This window comes from Delphinus delphis, chromosome 11 (genome assembly GCF_949987515.2).
Source record: "Delphinus delphis chromosome 11, mDelDel1.2, whole genome shotgun sequence".
NCBI classification, from domain to species: Eukaryota; Metazoa; Chordata; class Mammalia; order Artiodactyla; family Delphinidae; genus Delphinus; species Delphinus delphis.
The window spans coordinates 44,952,095-44,970,323 of NC_082693.1; the positions used below are offsets into that span (position 1 = coordinate 44,952,095).

General features: G+C 41.9%; 1 protein-coding gene across 14 annotated transcripts in view; it reads right to left on the reverse strand.

The window, feature by feature from the left end:
- The window catches only part of R3HDM2 (R3H domain containing 2), a 146,703-nt gene extending 131,649 nt beyond the window's left edge, over window positions 1-15,054 (reverse strand). For all 14 annotated transcript variants that reach the window (XM_060025052.1, XM_060025055.1, XM_060025050.1 and 11 more), the window contains exon 1: window positions 14,888-15,054. The gene's annotated coding sequence lies outside the window, so the exon portion shown is untranslated. The remainder of the gene's footprint in view (window positions 1-14,887) is intronic.
- Between the last annotated feature and the right edge of the window lie 3,175 nt (window positions 15,055-18,229).

Sequence of the window (18,229 nt, forward strand, 5' to 3'; positions counted from 1 at the left end):
GTCTTATAGTTTTCAGTGTACGTGTCTTTCACCTCCTTGGTCAAACTTATTCCTAGATATTTTATTCTTTATGCTACAATCGAAAGTGGAATCTTTTTTTTTTTTTTTTTTTTTTGCAGTACGCGGGCCTCTCACTGTTGTGGCCTCTCCCGTCGGAGAATAGGCTCCGGACGCGCAGGCTCAGCGGCCAATGGCTCACGGGCCCAGCCACTCCGCGGCATGTGGGATCTTCCCGGACCGGGGCACAAACCCGTATCCCCTGCATCGGCAGGTAGACTCTCAGCCACTGCGCCACCAGGGAAGCCCTGGAATCATTTTTTAAATTTCTCTTTTTGATAGTGATTAATGTATAAAAACACAACTCATTTCTGTATATTGATTTTATATCCTGCAACTTTACTGAATTCATTCATTAGTTCTAACCATTTTTGGTGTAGTGTTTAGGATCTTCTATATATAATATCATGTCATGTCATCTGCAAATCTTCTTCCTTTCTGATCTGAATGCCCCTTATTTCTTTTTTTGCCAACTGCAGTGACTAGGACTACCAATATTATGTTGAATAAAAGTGGCAAGGAAAAGCTTTCAGCTTCAGTTGAGTTTAATGTTAGATGAGGGCTTGTAACATATGGCTTTTATGGTGTTGAGGTACATTCCTTCCATACCCACTTTTGTTAAGAGTTTGTTTGTAATCCTTTTTCTGCACCATTGAGATGACCGTATGATTTTTATCCTTCATTTTGTTAATGGGGTGTATCACAACTGATTGACTTGCAGATGTTTAACCACCCTTGCATCCCTGAAATAAATCCCATTTGACTATGGTGTATGATCCGTTTAATGTATTGTTGAATTCAGTTTGCTAATATTTTGTTGAGGATTTTTGCATGTATATTCATCAGGGACACTGGCCTGTAATTTTCTTTACTTGTAGTGTCCTTGTCTGGTTTTTGTATCAAGGTTATGCTAGCCTCATAAAATGAATTTGGAGTTTGAGAAGGATTGGTATTAGTTCTTCTTTAAATGTTTGGTAGAATTCACCAGTGAAGCCACCTGGCCCTGGACTTTTGTCTGTTGGAAGGTTTTTGATTACAGATTCAATCTCTTTACTAGTACAGGCATACCTTGGAGATATTGCAGGATATTACAGTTCCAGACCAGATCGGCAGGACTCTCAGCCACCAGGGAAGCCCTATTTTATCTTTTTTTAAAAAATAAAAACTAGGGCTTCCCTGGTGGCACAGTGGTTGAGAGTCCACCTGCCGATGCAGGGGACACGGGTTCGTGCCCTGGTCCGGGAAGATCCCACATGGCGCGGAGTGGCTAGGCCCGTGAGCCATGGTTGCTGGGCCTGCGTGTCCGGAGACTGTGCTCTGCAACAGAAGAGGCCACAACAGTGAGAGGTCCACGTACCGCAAAAAAAAAAAAATAAAAAATAAATAAAAAAAAAATAAAAACTAGCTCCTAGTTTCACTGTTCTTTTCTATTGTTTCTCTATTTCATTTATTTCTACTCTGATATTTATTTCCTTCCTTCTACTTACATTAGGTGTAGCTTGTTCTTCTTTTTCTAGTTCCTGGAGGTGTAAAGTTAGGTTATTTGCAATCTTTCTCATTTCTTAATGTAGGCATTTGTCACTATGAACTTCCCTTTTAGAAGTACTTTCACTGCATCCCATAGGTTTTGTATTTAGTATATTGTATTTCCATTTTCATTCGTCTCTGGGTATTTTTTATTTTCTCTTTTTATTTCTTCTTTGACTCGTTGATTATTCAGTAGCATATGTTTAAGCTCTACATGTTTATGAATTTTCCAGTTTTCCTCTTATCATTGATTTCTAGTTTCATACCACTGTGGTCAGAAAAGATTCTTGATATGATTCAATCTCCTTAAATTTATTAAGACTTGTTTCGTGCCTGACATATACTCTATCTTAGAGAATGTTCCATGTGCACTTGAGAAGAATGTGTATTCTGTTACTTTTGGATGGAATGTTCTATACATGTCTGTTAAGTCTATCTGGTTTAACTTGTCATTTAAGGCCAATGTTTCCTTACTGATTTTCTGTCTGCATGATTTATCCATTGATGAAAGTGGGGAATTAAGGTCCCCTATTATTGTATTGCTGTCTATTTCTCCCTTTAGGTCGGTTAATATTTACTTTAAGTGCTCCTAAAACCTGCCCCCTTTCTTATCTCTGTTAGCAACACCACCCAGTCACCCAAAACAGAAACTGAGAATCACCTATTCACAATTACTTCCCTCTCCTCTCATATTTAGCCAATTTCCAAACTCTGGCACCATCTCCTGGATCCACTTGATCTTCTCAGCTCCTGTCCTCTCTTCTCCACTCCCATCACTGATAGGCAGAGAATTTAGTTAATGGAACAAGACCTCCAGAGTTCTTTTAGGCCTCCAGCAGAGCAACTGGCTATGTTCCCATGATGACTGCTCTGTTGGCCTATCAGCCTTTATCCCTGAATAAATAAAATCTCTAACCTATCCTTGATGAACACGTAGTGTGAGTGAGAAATAAACCGTTGTTTCAAGATATTAAGGGGGTTGTTTCTTACCCATCTCTATCCTGATTTCAGCATCTTCTGCACTACTACAACAGCCCCCTAACAAGTGTCTCTCCCTCCACTCTAAATCCCCTGTATTTTTCCAAAGTGCTACCAGAGTTACCTTTATAAAACAATCATTCCATTTCTCTGATGAAAATCTTCAGAGGTTCCTTTTTGCCTCAAAATATTCCAGAAATATTCCAAAGTCCTTAATATACCTCTTAAAGCCTACCGCAAAATTAGGCTCTATATACATTGTCTCCAGCATTCAAAATAATACTACCTCTCCATACATACCATAGTTTTTAATACTCCTGAGTCTTTGCCCAGGCTAGTCTATCTGCTTGAAATGCATTCCCACCCTATACCACCCCACCCTACCTCTGCCTGCCTAGCCAAACAAACCATTTGGCAACTGTCCCTCCCATTTTCTCAACAGCTATTCAAATTTCTGTCTCTTCTCAATGACCCTATTTTGCCAATGCTCTTTATTGGAACACACTAGCCCCCTAACCCAAAAGGATAAGTCTCCTAGATCACAAGGAATATCAGGGCTTTAAGGTAGGAGCTCCCTCAAATTCCTTTGTTCAGTTACCAAACATTTGTCCCCACCCCTTTCTTGACCTTTTCCTCTATCTTAATAAAGGAGATAATAATTCTACCTCTGCTCTGGATTTCATCTTCTCTTCATGCTCAAGGACTTCACTCCATTATCACCACTCTCTAATGTCTTTTGCTAATTCCCCAAACATATAAATATGCTCAAGTCTCTCATCTTCAAAAACTCTTGGGACTTCTTGGGACTTCTCTGGTGGTCCAGTGGTTAAGACTCTGCGCTTCCAATGCAGGGGACATGGGTTTGATCCCTGGTCCAGGAAGATCCCACATGCTGTGGAGCAACTAAGCCTGTGCACCCCAACTACTGAGCCTGAGCTCTAGAGCACACGAGCCAAAACTACTGAGCATGCGCGCCACAACTACTGAAGCCCGCGCGCCCTAGAGTCTGTGCACCGCAACTATCAAGCCTGCGCGTCACAACTACTAAAGCCCGTGCGCCTACAGCCCATGTTCCACAACGAGAAGCCACCGCAACGAAGAGTAGCCCCTGCTCGCCACAACTAGAGAAAGCCCGTGCGCAGCAACAAAGACCCAAAACAGCCATAAATTAATTAATTTTTAAAAATTCAATATATTAAAAAAAAATCAAGCCCCTACCTACCTTTCTAGCCTTTTCTATAAATAATCCCCATAAACATCCCATGTGTAGGCATATCCTGTCCTTGAAGTTTGTCAAAGGCATCATGCTGCTCTGCTCTACACCTCCACCGTTTATGTAGGTAGTTCCTCCCCTAGAGCTCTCTTCCTTATACCTGTCTACCTGGTTAACTCCTGTCGGCCCTTCAAGATTCATAATCCCCTGACAGAAAGTCTTTCCAGATCTCCACTGTACTTCCAAAGCACTTTGTGCATTCCTCTAGCTCAGAGTTCATCAGCCTGCAGTATCCTGACTGACTTCTCGGTCTAAGTTCTTTGAAGGTAAGGACTATGTCTTGTTTTTTTACACCCCCAGCACCTAATACTTCGTAACTATTCATATGCTAGTTGAATTAATGAATCCACTGAGACTCAATTCAAACTTTACCTTCTCTGAAAAGTTGAAACTGTCATTTAGAATTAAGCACTCTTCCTCCTGCTTTCATATTACATTTTATTACCACCTTGTAACACTCATGACCTTGTAATTTATTTACTCTTTTGTAATGTATAAAAATAAAACATGAGCTCCTTGACAATAGGGACAATGTCGCATCTACCTTGGTATCTTTAGCATATAACACAATATCTAACCAAGAAACGGGCACCTATTAAATGTTTGAATAAATGAGTAAGTTGCTCTTTTCATAAATTTTCTTGAGGTATTACCTGCCTTGAAGATCACTTTGTATTGTAAAAATAAAGAAGAACCAGAAACTAAGAGAAGACCTTCTAACAAAGAACTGTCCTGGAAATAAAACATATAGGTGATGTTTATTATAACAAAGACTAATAATAAACTGAGTTTCTCTGATTTCTAAGCTAGTACTATATGACAGGCTCATAGTGCACCAAAGCAAAAGCTGGGTTGGTAAGATGAAACAGTGGCAAGTGAATGCCTATAATTCTTAATAGAAAATCTATACTCTTTTCAGAGGGCCTCAGGTGGCAGACTGCGTGTGTGCGTGTGTACGTATGGCTAAATTTGTGTCCCCTACTGCGGGAAATGAGCAAAGCACAAGTCAACAATAAAGTACAGGACAGAACAGCGAGAACAGAAGAGACTCATGGCCTAAAACACATTATGGATCTGAACAGATCCTATAGCTGAATCCAGTCAGACTGCTAAACTGAAAAGACAATTGCTATTTCCCAACCTATAAGAAACTAATAGGCAGAAAAACAGTTATGAAAACAATGTTAATTCCAAAGAGAAAAAGGAAGAAAAAGAGAAAAATAAAGCACACAGAAATAAAGCACCATTTTATCTCTGCCAATATAACTTCAATGCTGTTCTGTTATCTAACAGCACTAGAGAACATTATTTAGAGACTAGTAATTTGATCATGTTTAATATAGACTGTCCTTCTGTGAGGTAGGCTATGTTGCTGACTGTGGCCACCAAATCGATGTAAATACATCCCAGCTACATGGAAAGTGTGCTCATTAATATCTGTAGATACCTTTTTGTCTCTCTTCTGTATCATCTACTAACTATAGGTGAAGTAAAATATTGAAGCTCGCCTAAGAATTCATTAAGTGCAGCTCCAATCTCAAGTGTTTACATTTTAAATGAGTAAATGTATCAGGAGGTATTATTGTATTTAACCTTGAGATACCTCCAAAAGTCAATTTTCCTGTACCCTAAAAGGAAACAGACCAACAACTCTATTTTACATATAAAGACACTGATTCAGCAGAGTTCATGAGGGTAAACTCAGCACAGCCTCAGAGAACTTCAAACAGGGTTAAAAATTCAAGTCTCAAGCACTGGCTCTGATTTTACTCCCTCACAAAACCTACACAGAAACTAAACAGGTTTGATTCCTTTCAGTAGTCCTATCTTACCAGTCAATCACACTTCATTTTTCAGCCATCATACTCATTCAGTTAAAAAGAAAGAAAAACTATTTCTGCACTATCATATAGGGAAAATACTCCAAGCACAAACCCTCTTCGTCTTCCTCTTCTTTTTGTCAAAAATACTGCTAGGGCAACTAAGCCCGTGCACCACAACCACTGAGCCTGTGCTCTAAAGGCTGTGAGCTACAACTACTGAGCCCGAGTGCCACAACTACTGAAGCCCACGCGCCTAGAGCCCGTGCTCTGCAACAAGAGAAGCCAGTGCACCACAACAAAGAGTAGTCCCCGCTCGCCGCAACTAGAGAAAGCCCACGTGCAGAAAGGAAGACCCAAGGCAGCCATAAATTTAAAAAAATTTTTTTAATTAAAAAAAAATACTGCTAGGATAGAGAGTAAAACACAAAGAATAAATTTTAAACCAAATAACTCTGAAGGGAAAATAAGGAGAACTGGAAAGGGGGATAACTAATTTAAGGCTGAAGATACCATGATAAAGGTAAAACTTTGGTAGTACAGGCACAACTTAGTTCAGGATTTCAGTTGTTGGCCTTAGTATAGCTCTGCCCCAAATCAAGACTCTAACAATGATCTCTCTTGGGTACAGTGTTAGCTAGGAGGGGCAAAACAACTGGCAAACGGAATTCCCTGGTGGTCCAATAGTTAGGGCTCTGTGCTTCCACTGCAGGGTGCACGGGTTCAATCCCTTGTCGGGGAACTAAGATCCCGCGTGGTGCACCCAAAAAAAAAAAAAAAAACTGAGAAAATCACTATCTAGACACAGACCTCTAGAACATATGCCTCAAATTATCTAATTATTTTTCTTTCCTTTTCTTTTCCTTACAGCTAGTAGAGGAATAAGACAAAAATCACATGCTCTAGAGCTCTTTTGGCACTGGAGAGATCAAGATCCTAGCAAATTTAACTTCAGTGTGAGCAGAAAACTTAGAATGGAATGTACAGAGGGAAACATGGTAAAGACAAAGAGGAACCCAGCTTTGTGGAACTGGTCCAAAAGAGGCAGACAAAATGAGAGTTTGGGGGATGCTCTGAAGGGTTCCAGAACATTACACCTAAACGAAGGAAGGTTTCTGTGGTTTTCCAGAGGAGAGGCGTCCAGTTGAAACAATGGTATACCCCAGGGCAGCAAGGTGTGACAACAGGGAAGGTGAAAGAACAAGTAATTTATCTGTAGCTAAAGTCTAACCCTGAAAGCAAAGGGAAAACAGCAAAATGTAAGGCAGGTGAGATAAAGTAGCCAGATTTTAAAAATATATATGGGCTTCCCTGGTGGCACAGTGGTTAAGAATCTGCCTGCCAATGCAGGGGACACAGGTTCGAGCCCTGGTCTGGGAAGATCCCACATGCCATAGAGCAACAAAGCCTGTGTGCCACAACTACTGAGCCTGCGCTCTAGAGCCCGCGAGCCACAACTACTGAGTTCACGTGCCACAACTGAAGCCCGTGTACCTAGAACCCGTGCTCCACAAGAGAAGACACCACAGTGAGAAGCCCACGCACCGCAACGAAGAGTAGGCCCCACTCGCCACAACCAGAGAAAGCCCACGCACAGCAATGAAGACCCAACGCAGCCAAAAATAAATAAATAAATAAATAAAATAAATTTAAAAAAAAAAAAGAGGGCTTCCCTGGTGGCACAGTAGTTGAGAGTCCGCCTGCCGATGCAGGGGACACGGGTTCATGCCCCGGTCCGGGAAGATCTCACGTGCCGCGGAGCGGCTAGGCCCATGAGCCATGGCCGCTGAGCCTGTGCGTCCGGAGCCTGTGCTCCGCAACGGGAGAGGCCACAACAGTGAGAGGCCCGCGTACCACACACACACACACACACACAAAAATAAATAAATAAATAAATAAATAAATAAATATATATATATATATATATATAATTTGTGAGTATAGGGAGGAAAAATGTATTTCAAATGTATGCCTTATTAAGTTTGGATTGTCAATGCCTTGATCACTTTCCTCCTAGTTCTGTTATAAAGCTTACACAAGTTTGAACCACCCTTCTCCAAGGAAGCATTCCCCATAATGCTGCTCACGTGCCAAAACCACGCACAAATTCTTACAACTGGCACATCCAACAAAAACACAGCCCCCACAAAAATATGAACGGCATACCTGGAAAATCTAGTCTTTTAATATAAATGTTGACCACTTTAAGGTCCGATCAGCTTTTAGGAAAGAGAAAAGTGCTTTGCAGATATGAAATACGGTTTTGATCATTATTAATAATAAACACTGAAGCACAAATGTTGTTATCAACATGGAATATACCAAAAACATCCATACAAGGAAGATAATGAATCAAGTGGCAAAGGAAACTAGCTAATAATGTTAAAAGTCTATCTCTATTCTGTACACTAGACAAGAATTGTATGGAAGACTAACAGTGGGAGCAAAATTACCTCCAAAAGATCAAGACAGCACTTGACTAGTCTGCAAACCAGCTTTTTCTCTTTCTTTTCCCACTACAGACTCACAACCAATAAATATCAATTAGAAATAAGCTAAGTTATTTTATTAAACTTAGAAGGTTTTGCACAGAAAAGGAAACCATAAACAAAACAGACAACCCTCAGAATGGGAGAAAATATTTGCAAATGAGGCAACCAACAAGGGATTAATCTCCAAAATATGTAAACAGCCCATGCAGCTCAATATCAAAAAAACAAACAACCCAATCAAAAAATAGGCAGAAGAGGGACTTCCCTGGTGGCGCAGAGGTTAAGAATCCACCTGCCAATGCGGGGGACACGGGTTCGAGCCCTGGTCTGGGAAGATTCCCACATGCCACAGAGCAACTAAGCCCTTGAGCCACAACTACTGAGCCTGTGCTCTAGAGCCCGCGAGCCACAACTACTGAGCGCACTCGCCTAGAGCCCGTGCTCCGCAACAAGAGAAGGCACTGCAATGAGAAGCCCGCACACCACAACAAAGAGTAGCCTCTGCCCACCGCAACTAAAGAAAGCCCACACGCAGCAACAAAGACCCAAAACAGCCAAAAATAAATAAATAAATAATTAATTTTTAAAAAATGGGCAGAAGATCTAAACACATTTCTCCAAAGAAGACATACAGATGGCTAAAAAGCACATGAAAAGATGCTCAACGTCATCTAATTATTAGAGAAATGCAAATCAAAACTACAATGAAGTATCACCTCATACCGGTCAGAATGGCCATCATGAAAAAATCTACAAACAATAAATGCTGGAGAGGGTGCGGAAAAAAGGGAACCCTCCTACGCTGTTGGTGGGAATGTAAATTGGTACAGCCACTACGGAAAACAGTATGGAGGTTCCTTAAAAAACTAAAATAAACCCAGCAATCCCACTCCTGGGCATATACCTGGAGAAAACCATAAGTCAAAAAGATACATGCACCCCAATGTTCACTGCAGCACTATTAACAATAGCCAAGACATGGAAGCAATCTAAATGTCCATCATCAGAGGAATGGATAAAGAAGATGTGGTACACATATACAATGGAATATTACTCAGCCATAAAAAAGAACAAAATAATGCCATTTGCAGCAACATGGATGGACCCAGAGATTGTCATATTGAGTGAAGTAAGTCAGACACAGAAAGACAAATATCATATGTTTATATGTGGAATCTAAAAAAAGGGTCCAATGAACTTATTTACAAAACAGAAATAGAGTCACAGATGTAGAAAACAAACTTATGGTTACCAAGTGGGAAAGAGGGGGTAGGGATAAATTGGGAGGCTGGGATTGACATACACACACTTACATAAAATAGATAACTCATAAGAACCTACTATATAGCACAGGGAACTCTACCTAATACTCTGTAATGACCTATATGGGAAAAGAATCTAAACAAGAGTGGATGTATGTATATGTATAACTAATTCACTCTGCTGTACAGCAGAAACTAACACAACAATGTAAATCAACTATACTTCAATAAAAATTAATTTTTTTAAAAAGAGAAAGAAACTGAGTTATTTTAAACCCTGCTGATTACCTCACTTATCTTTACACTTCTAGCTCTACAGGATAAGGACTTAAGCTGAGATCTTTTGGGACCTGAGTAATTGTGTGGGTGCAAACCTATAGTTTTTATTTGCCTGCAAAAGATTTTGAGGTCTTCAATGAAAAACAAAAACAAGCTGCAAAACAATCTATTAACGCCTTTAGAGCATTGGGCTAAGTCAGGGAAGAGACCTTACAAGAGCATTTAACCACTAGTTTCATTTTTTCTCCCAAGAAAATACGGGGAAAGGCCTGAAAAGTACCTCCCAGGAAAAATCAAAGTCTTTGACAATTTAGAAAAGCAAGCAAGCAGTTAAAGGAACTGAAAAGATTTTTTATTTTCTTGTGGTATACAAACTAAGGAGGAATAGAATAAAATGAGTCCCTTAAAAATACCAAAAGTGTTTTGACTATTGGGAGACATGACTGCCTGAGGCTTTTTTACCTTTTCTCCTTATTCTCTCTCATCTGGAGGCTGGGGTTCCCAATTTGATCAGTTTTTTTTTTTTAAAGCACAGTTAAGTACTCTGGGAAACTTACTGTCAAAACTATAAAACAGCTTTCCCAGTATAGGTTCAAACAACTGGACTGAACAACTCATAAGAGATCTTGCAGAAAAGCAAAACGAGTGGACTTCCCTGGTGGTCCAGTGGTTAAGACTCCAGGCCCCCAATGCAAGGGGGCTGGGTTGTATCCCTAGTCAGGGAACTAGCTCCCACATGCATGCCACAATTAAGAGTCCACATGCCGCAACTAAGAGCCCACATGCCACAACTAAGGGATCCCGCATGCCGCAACAAAGTTCCCACATGCCGCAACTGAGACCCAGGGCAGCCAAATAAATAAATATTAAAAAAAAAAAAGGGGGCTTCCCTGGTGGCGCAGTGGTTGAGAGTCCGCCTGCCGATGCAGGGGACACGGAGTTTGTGCCCCGGTCCGGGAAGATCCCACATGCCACAGAGCGGCTGGGCCCGTGAGCCATGGCCGCTGAGCCTGCGCGTCCGGAGCCTGTGCTCCGCAACGGGAGAGGCCACAACAGAGAGAGGCCCGCATACCACAAAAAGAAAAAAAAAAAAAAAAGAAGAAAAGCAAAAAGAAGACCTGGATTTAGGAAACATCCCAGAATCTTTCCTTTCATACCGCCTAAGTAAAAATGATGAAACCACTGCAGATTATTGTAATTAGGGCTTTCAACACCAATTTTTTTTAAGTGTTAGAGAAAATAGATACACACTAAGGAAATCTAAGGGAACTCAAAGAGGAGTTAAAACAGATCAAGGTTAAGAAATCTTTCCTATCTATATCTGTTTTCAGAAATAAACTCAAACTTAAGAAGGAATGGACAGAGTAACTTTATTGGAGAGATGGAACAAGTGCTACACTGCTAAAGTGACAGTCATGGTAAGAACGAAAGGTAACCACTAAAAGACAATTAAGTGGCATATTTTCTACAGACAGTGAAAAGGATACAGCTGGAGGAAAATACTAAAGCCACTGTGTATGAAGAATATCTCTAAAATTAGACCCACCAACTGTATTCATGCACACATATTCAAGCCATGAGTCCACTTATTTTTCCTACTTGTAAGTTGGCAGCACTTTCCACAGAGGGACACTCAGAGTCCTTTATCCCATCTTACAAGTAGGCATAGGGAAACAAAACAAAACAAAACAAAACACACACACACACAGACAACTACACACACACAATTTCACAAAATTCTCTCCTCTGTACTTCCTGGGACCATGTAACAAAAATGCAACACTTTTTATCCCTTCCTCAAAATCTGCTTTTTCCTGAAAGCTTTCCTTGAGTTCATGAAGAGAGGAATAAGCAATGCATCATTCAGAAACCATTACCTGTACTGAAACATTGTCAGTACTCAGTACAGTATTTATCTCTAAGAGGTGAGAAGATGGCATAGAGATGTTTGAATGTCTCTGGGTCCTGAGAAAGACTTCCTAGAAACTTCGTGAAAGGATTTTAAAAGAGGCAAGAGAAATGAGGTAGAAGCCTTATTAATGTGCCAAAATTATGTCAGAAATTATTCACAAAACGAGAATATACCTTTTTACAATAATAATAACAGAATCAGATCCAGTCCAATAGATACAAGTTCCCCAATTCTCCCACTCCCACTTCCCACTCAAACCATTCTCTCATGGGCCTGGAAGCTTTCAATGTCCTGGCAAAAGTTTAAACAAAAACCTAGCTTTGCAACCAGCATTCCTACAAAGTGTTAAAAGCACTACTTCGCCCGCTTTGCCTTCCTAAGCTGGAACAGTTGCCGGGACTGCCCCAAAGAGAAATCTCATCCAGGCCACTCTAGCCAGAAGATCAATGAAGGTAACAAATATACCAATCAAGAAATGAGAAAGGAAAAAATAAATGAGGGATAAACCACACAACTCAGGGGGCCTGCTCCCTTTACCCTCAGACTTAATATAATTTAGTTGCTAAAAACGACCCCACAAATGGATTTGTAGAAAAAAGGATAAGATGTTCCCCCAAACCGAACGTTCCACCATTGTTAAAGAAAGCTATTCTTACAAGTTTTCAAGCTCAACTGTCTCCACATGAATGGGGGAAAAAAATCTAACCCATACAGCCCAGACCATAAATATTAACATCTTCAGGGTACTAAAAACTTCAAAGTGGAACCAGCCTACTCAGTTCTCTGGGGCCAAAGAGGTAAGGATGGTGATGTTTGTCTCATCAGGGATGTGAACAAACCTCAAGGCAAGAGCCTGCAACAGTAAAAATTCTAGCCACATGAAATCTGAGATAATCTTCCGCGGAGACCACCAACACCACACTCCATCCTCTCTGCCTTCAAAGTGCTTTCACTCAATGACCTGAAAGCACAAGACTTCTGTCAAAACAGAAACGTGGCAAGAACTGACAAAAAAAAAATCTCAAGTTCTTCCAGTAAGTGCCTTACAAAATCCTAGTGGAAATACATGTCTCTCATTTATGGCAATGAGAGAATTCAAGAATAAAACTCCTCTTCTTGGGGACTTCCCTGGTGGTTCAGTGGTAAAGAATCTGCCTTACAACACAGGGGACGCGGGTTTGTATCCCTGGTCAGGGAACTAAGATCTCACATGCCACGGGGCAACTAACCCTGTGTGCCACAGCTACCAAGTTCGCACGCCTCAACTAGAGCCCACGCGCTCTGGAAGCTGTGCGCCACAACTACAGAGCCCACGCACCCTGGAGCCCGCACGCCACAACTAGAGAGAAGCCCACACACCACAACCAAGAGCCCGCATACCTCAACAAAGATTCCCCACCCCGTGCCGCAACTAGGACTCGACACAGACAAAAATAAAAATAAAATAAATAAATCTTTAAAAAAAAAACCTCTTCTTTACCTATTCAATCAATAAATTTGTTGAGCACCTACTGCATATCAAGGGCTATACTAAGGGCTGAGGATACAGCAACTAACAAAACAAGACCATCTAAACCTCATGAAACTTACACTCTAATGCGGGAGACTAAATATGTACAGTATGTTATAGGTTGATAAGGGGTAAGGAGGAAAATACAGCAAAATGGGATAGGAATTTATGTAAGTATATGTGGAGGAATGGCTTTGGAATTTAGATAGCCCAGGAAATGTCACTGTTAGAGTGACATTTGAGTAAAGCCCTGAAGGTGAGGGTAGAAGGCTATGCAGCTTTACACGGAAAAGGTGATCCATGAAGATCCAAGTGCCAGCTGCTGAGGCAGAAGTGTACCTGATGTACTCAAGGGACAGAGAGGAGACCAGTGAACATGTTTGCAGCGTGGTGGTGGGGGGGGGGGGGGGAGGTTGCTACATATCTTGGACTTTAAAGACGACTGTAAAGTCTCTGATTTTTATTCTGATAGAGGAAGGTAACCAACTCCTCTTCAGACTTCTTTCAATTAAAAAATATCAGGCACCCTATTCTTATATGTGCAAGTTTTAAAATTTTTGTTTTAAATTGAAGATCTACAGTGTAGATCCTAGAGTGGACGCGAAACTGGAACTTAAACTCTGAAATACAATTTTCGCTGACAGTTATCAGACCTTCAATAAAGATTCTCTGTTCTCTCAACTTTGTGGAGAACTGCAACAGGGAGGAAAAATACAACTAAAAGTGAACTGAATGGACTAACTACTACCACTTTCCACCACTATTTAAGCCGTTTTAGTTTTGATGTCCCAGACTCCAAAAAGGGGGGAAAAATAGGAGAAATAAAAAGAGAGGTGAAAAAAAAAGCATTAGGAAGAAAGAGGAGCCACAAACAACTGATCCAAGTGCCAATTTGACTATCCAAAAATACAATAAAAAGGCAAGGAATGTGTGACATTCCTGAAGTGGAACCTGTCACCTCCCTCCTCCCATCTCCATGCTGCCTACCAACACAGGGCTCAGGCTTCTCAATTTTGGTTAAGTCTATTTGAAAAAATATATATAAAAGGACATTCATCCAACTGAGAGCTGAATTTAAATTTTCCCACACCTCTCTTTGATTTAATGAACCTCTGGAACTGTTATTCGATCATTTCTCATCATTACCCAAGAACAATTCACTTTGAGTGAATAAATAGTCTGAAGACTTACTAGGTTAATGGTCACAAACGTTGAAATTTTGGGTTCCACAGGTAACCGAAATCGAGAAGAGTTTTCAGAGTAACTAGCCTCAAGAGTTAGTTACGAGCTTAGCGTAGGCCCAACTTTTAAGCTCCAGAACCATCTCCCTGTACGTTCCAACTCAAATCTCTGTCCCTGTAATGAACTCGGACACCAGCATAATCTGAAACACTCCAACACCTTTCCCTCCCATTTTTCCAAGGCTCAAAGGAAAACGGAGACCCAAGAAACACATGGAGCTAGTCACCCCCGAGCACCACAAGGGCGCAACAGTTTTTAGGTCCCACCGCACAGGCCACAGGTGGCGCCAGCCCCACACCCTCCGCCCCGCGCCCCGCGCCCCTCGCTTCTCGCCTGAGCTCCCCGAACACACTTGGGGCGTCTCTGGCCTCGGGGCCGTCCTTCACGGGAAGCTCGGGCCCTGACCCACAGCCCGCGGGTCCGTGAAGTGCCAGCGCGGGGACCCAGACCGGGGGCCTCCGCCCGCCCGGCCGCCACGCCCCCTCCCCACAGGCCGCCCGCGCTGCCCGCCCCCTTGGCCGGGAGGTGGCCTCACCTCACGCGGGCCGTAGCCGGGAGGGCGCCCGCGTTTCCGCCCGCCGCCCGGGCTCACGGCCGCTCGGCTGCGGCTCGGCCCCGACGGCCGGCGGCGGCGCGCTTCTGGGGGCGGACTCTTCTCGGCCGGGGTTTCCCCGGGGCCCAGGGCGGGGGAGTAGGGGGGACTGGGGCGGGGGAGGGGAAAGGGGCTTGGGAAGGAGGGGGGAGAGGGGGAGAAAAGGGGGGAACCAAACCCGGAAAGGGAGAAAAGGGGGGAGGGGGAAAATCAGAAGGGGAAGAAAGGCCCAGAGTCCGCCCCCCGCTGCGGCCTGCGCGCTACGTCACCACGTCCGGCGTAATCGTCACCGCGTCTTGCGCCCGGAGCGTCCCTGCTTCCTGTGCCTGTCTCCACGCCTGCAGACGCCCCTTGCCTACTCACGCACTTCCCCAGCCCGCACGCACAGGCTGTCCTGTCCAACACACGCGCTTTCTCTGTCGCCCCCGCGTTACCTGGGTCTTCAGCCGCCAATACAGATCCGCTGCGACCCTCAGGTCACCTGAAGCCCATCAAGCCTGTCAGATTCACCCTTGATTTAAACATAATACTAATAACTGTAATTTAAGTTTACAGAGCACTTTCAAAGTAGCCTTTCACTTAGGACAGTGACTCCTGCTCCCGAAACAGCATACATATATGCAGTAAATATTTGTGGTATAAATGGATAAAGATCATGTGGTAGGTATATGTCCATTTTTTCCAGATGTAAAAATTTAACTCTAAATAAAGTAGGTTTAAGTACATCCTATTTAAAATCACTTCTTCCCGCCACCACCCTCTAACCTACAGTTCTTTTTTAAAAAGTTATCTTAAATTTGCAACCTCCCTGACGAAGTGAGAGAGTGGCAAGGACATATACACGCTAACAAATGTAAAATAGATAGCTAGTGGGAAGCAGCAGCATAGCACAAGGAGATCACCTCTGTGCTTTGTGACCACCTAGAGGGGTGGGATAGGGAGGGTGGGAGGGAGTCACAAGAGGGAGGAGATATGGGGATATATGTATATGTATAGCTGATTCACTTTGTTACAAAGCAGAAACTCACACACCATTGTAAAGCAATTATACTCCAATAAAGATGTTAAAAAAAAAAAAGAAAAATTTGCAACCTCCCCACACTGACCTTTCTAGGCAGAATCAATCTAACTACTAATTACATGTATTTGCATCGTTTCTTGACCAACTCCCTCAAAGAAGCATTGTATTAAATATTAATACAATGTATTAATACATTGTATTAACTATTTAAGCATTATATATTTACTATGTGACAGGAACTGCAGTAGGAAACAAAAAAATTACAGTATAATGTAAGTGCTATAATAGAGAGGTGTTCAATGTGCTATGGAAACACAAGAAGGAGCAATTAGTTCCTAGATGTAAGAGAGATTGAGTAGGCTACAGAGAAGCTAAAGGTGAAATTTCAGTTAACCTTGAAGAATATAAGTAGGAGTTCATCAGAAAGGCAAGAACGAAGATTCCAGAAAGGTCATAGAGGTAAGAACTTCTCCTTTCCTTCAAGAATCAGCAAGTTCTAGGTTTTCAAGTTGGAGGCAGGAGACAATGACAGCCAGGAGGAAATAATGGCTAATATTTGTGTTATGTATGTATGTATATAGAATATGTAGCATTCTACATCTATTATTTCTGTTTAATCCTCAAAACAATAGGTATTACTGTTATGCTCATTTTGTAAGATAAGGAACCCTGAGGCACCAAAGTCCCAGATTTTGAACTGAGACAGTTTATCTTCGAAGCCTGCTCTCAATCACTGCATTATTAGAAATGTAACTGGAAAGGGCAGGTTTCAAAGGACCTGTGTGTCATAATGCAGAGTGAAACAGTTGGGTCTTTTAGGGACAAATGCAGTAACTGAAGAACAGCTAAGGCAGAAACATGAGGCATCCAGCCCTAAGAGAAGCCCTCCTCTGTTTCCCCCGCTTTTGCTAACCTCTTATTCCCCAACTATTTGCCAGGGAGAAGGGGAGCAACTGAAGTCTTCAGATGTGAGGGGGTCTGGGAACTACATACTGTAGTTAAGACATGAAACAAATAGCAGCATAACTACCTCCCCCAACCTCAAGATAAGGTTATATCCATGAATGAAATTAGGAATATTAAAATGTTAGATATAAGATCAGTCCCTGTAGGCTGGGAAACTATTAGAGAGTGACCACTAATAGGTACAGGGTTTCTTTTGGGGATCATGAAAATATTCTTAGTGGTGATGGTTGCACAACTCTGTGAATGTACTAAAAACCGCTGAATTATATACTCTAAAGGGTGAATTTTATGTTCTGTGAATTATATCTCAATAAAACCCTTATGTTATAAATAAATAAATTTATACTAGAAACTGAATAATAAATCTACTTCTATCACAGTGCTTAAAAAAAAAGACGGGCTTCCCTGGCGGTCCAGTGGTTAAGACTCTGTGCTTCCAATGCAGGGGGCTCTGGTTCGATCCCTCATTGGGGAACTAAGATCCCACATGCCACTCGGCAGAAAAAAAGAAAAAAGATCAGCCCTTGTTGAAGAGAGCTAAGAAACTGTGACACACAAAAATACAATCAAGGTGACTTGAGTGTAACGTCTTATAACCAGCCTGTAAGCCTGTATTCTAGAACTTATTCACTCAATAAATATGTTTTAAACACCTATATTATATTGTAGGTCCTATGTGCAATGCTAGGAATATAGTGGTAAGCAGCAGAGATGACTTAAGTAACTGCACTACAGATGGTGATTGGGGGCATGGCCTCTAAGAAAGGAGAGTCCAGAAGGGCAAATATTGGCAGAATTTCTTCAGCACATCTAGAGGTGAGGGTACTCTGGCCCGCAAACAAACCTATGTAACAAGAATAATAATATACTTTTATTAAGCCACTTAACTCTGTTCCAGCCACCGTAAAGCACTTTACAAAATTATTTAAATCTCAAAACTCTCAGATAATCATTACAGATCTATAATTACACATTAAAAATCCATAGGGCCAGGCATGTTTCAGAATTCAGAAAATTTCAACTTTTAGAAAGGAAAAATGGAGAATTCCCTGGTGGTCCGGTGGTTACGACTCTGCGCTTTCACTGCCGAGGGCCCAGTTTCAATGCCTGGTCGAGGAACTAAGATCCCACAAGCCGAGGGGAAGGTCCCGCAAGACGCACAGCGCGGCCAAAAGAAAAGAAAAAGAAAGGTAAAATGGTACGTATACTGTATATCATATAACACCCCTAGGGGTAGCATCCCATAATCAAGTAATGAAGACCCAACACAGCCAAAAATAAATTAAAAACAAAAAACA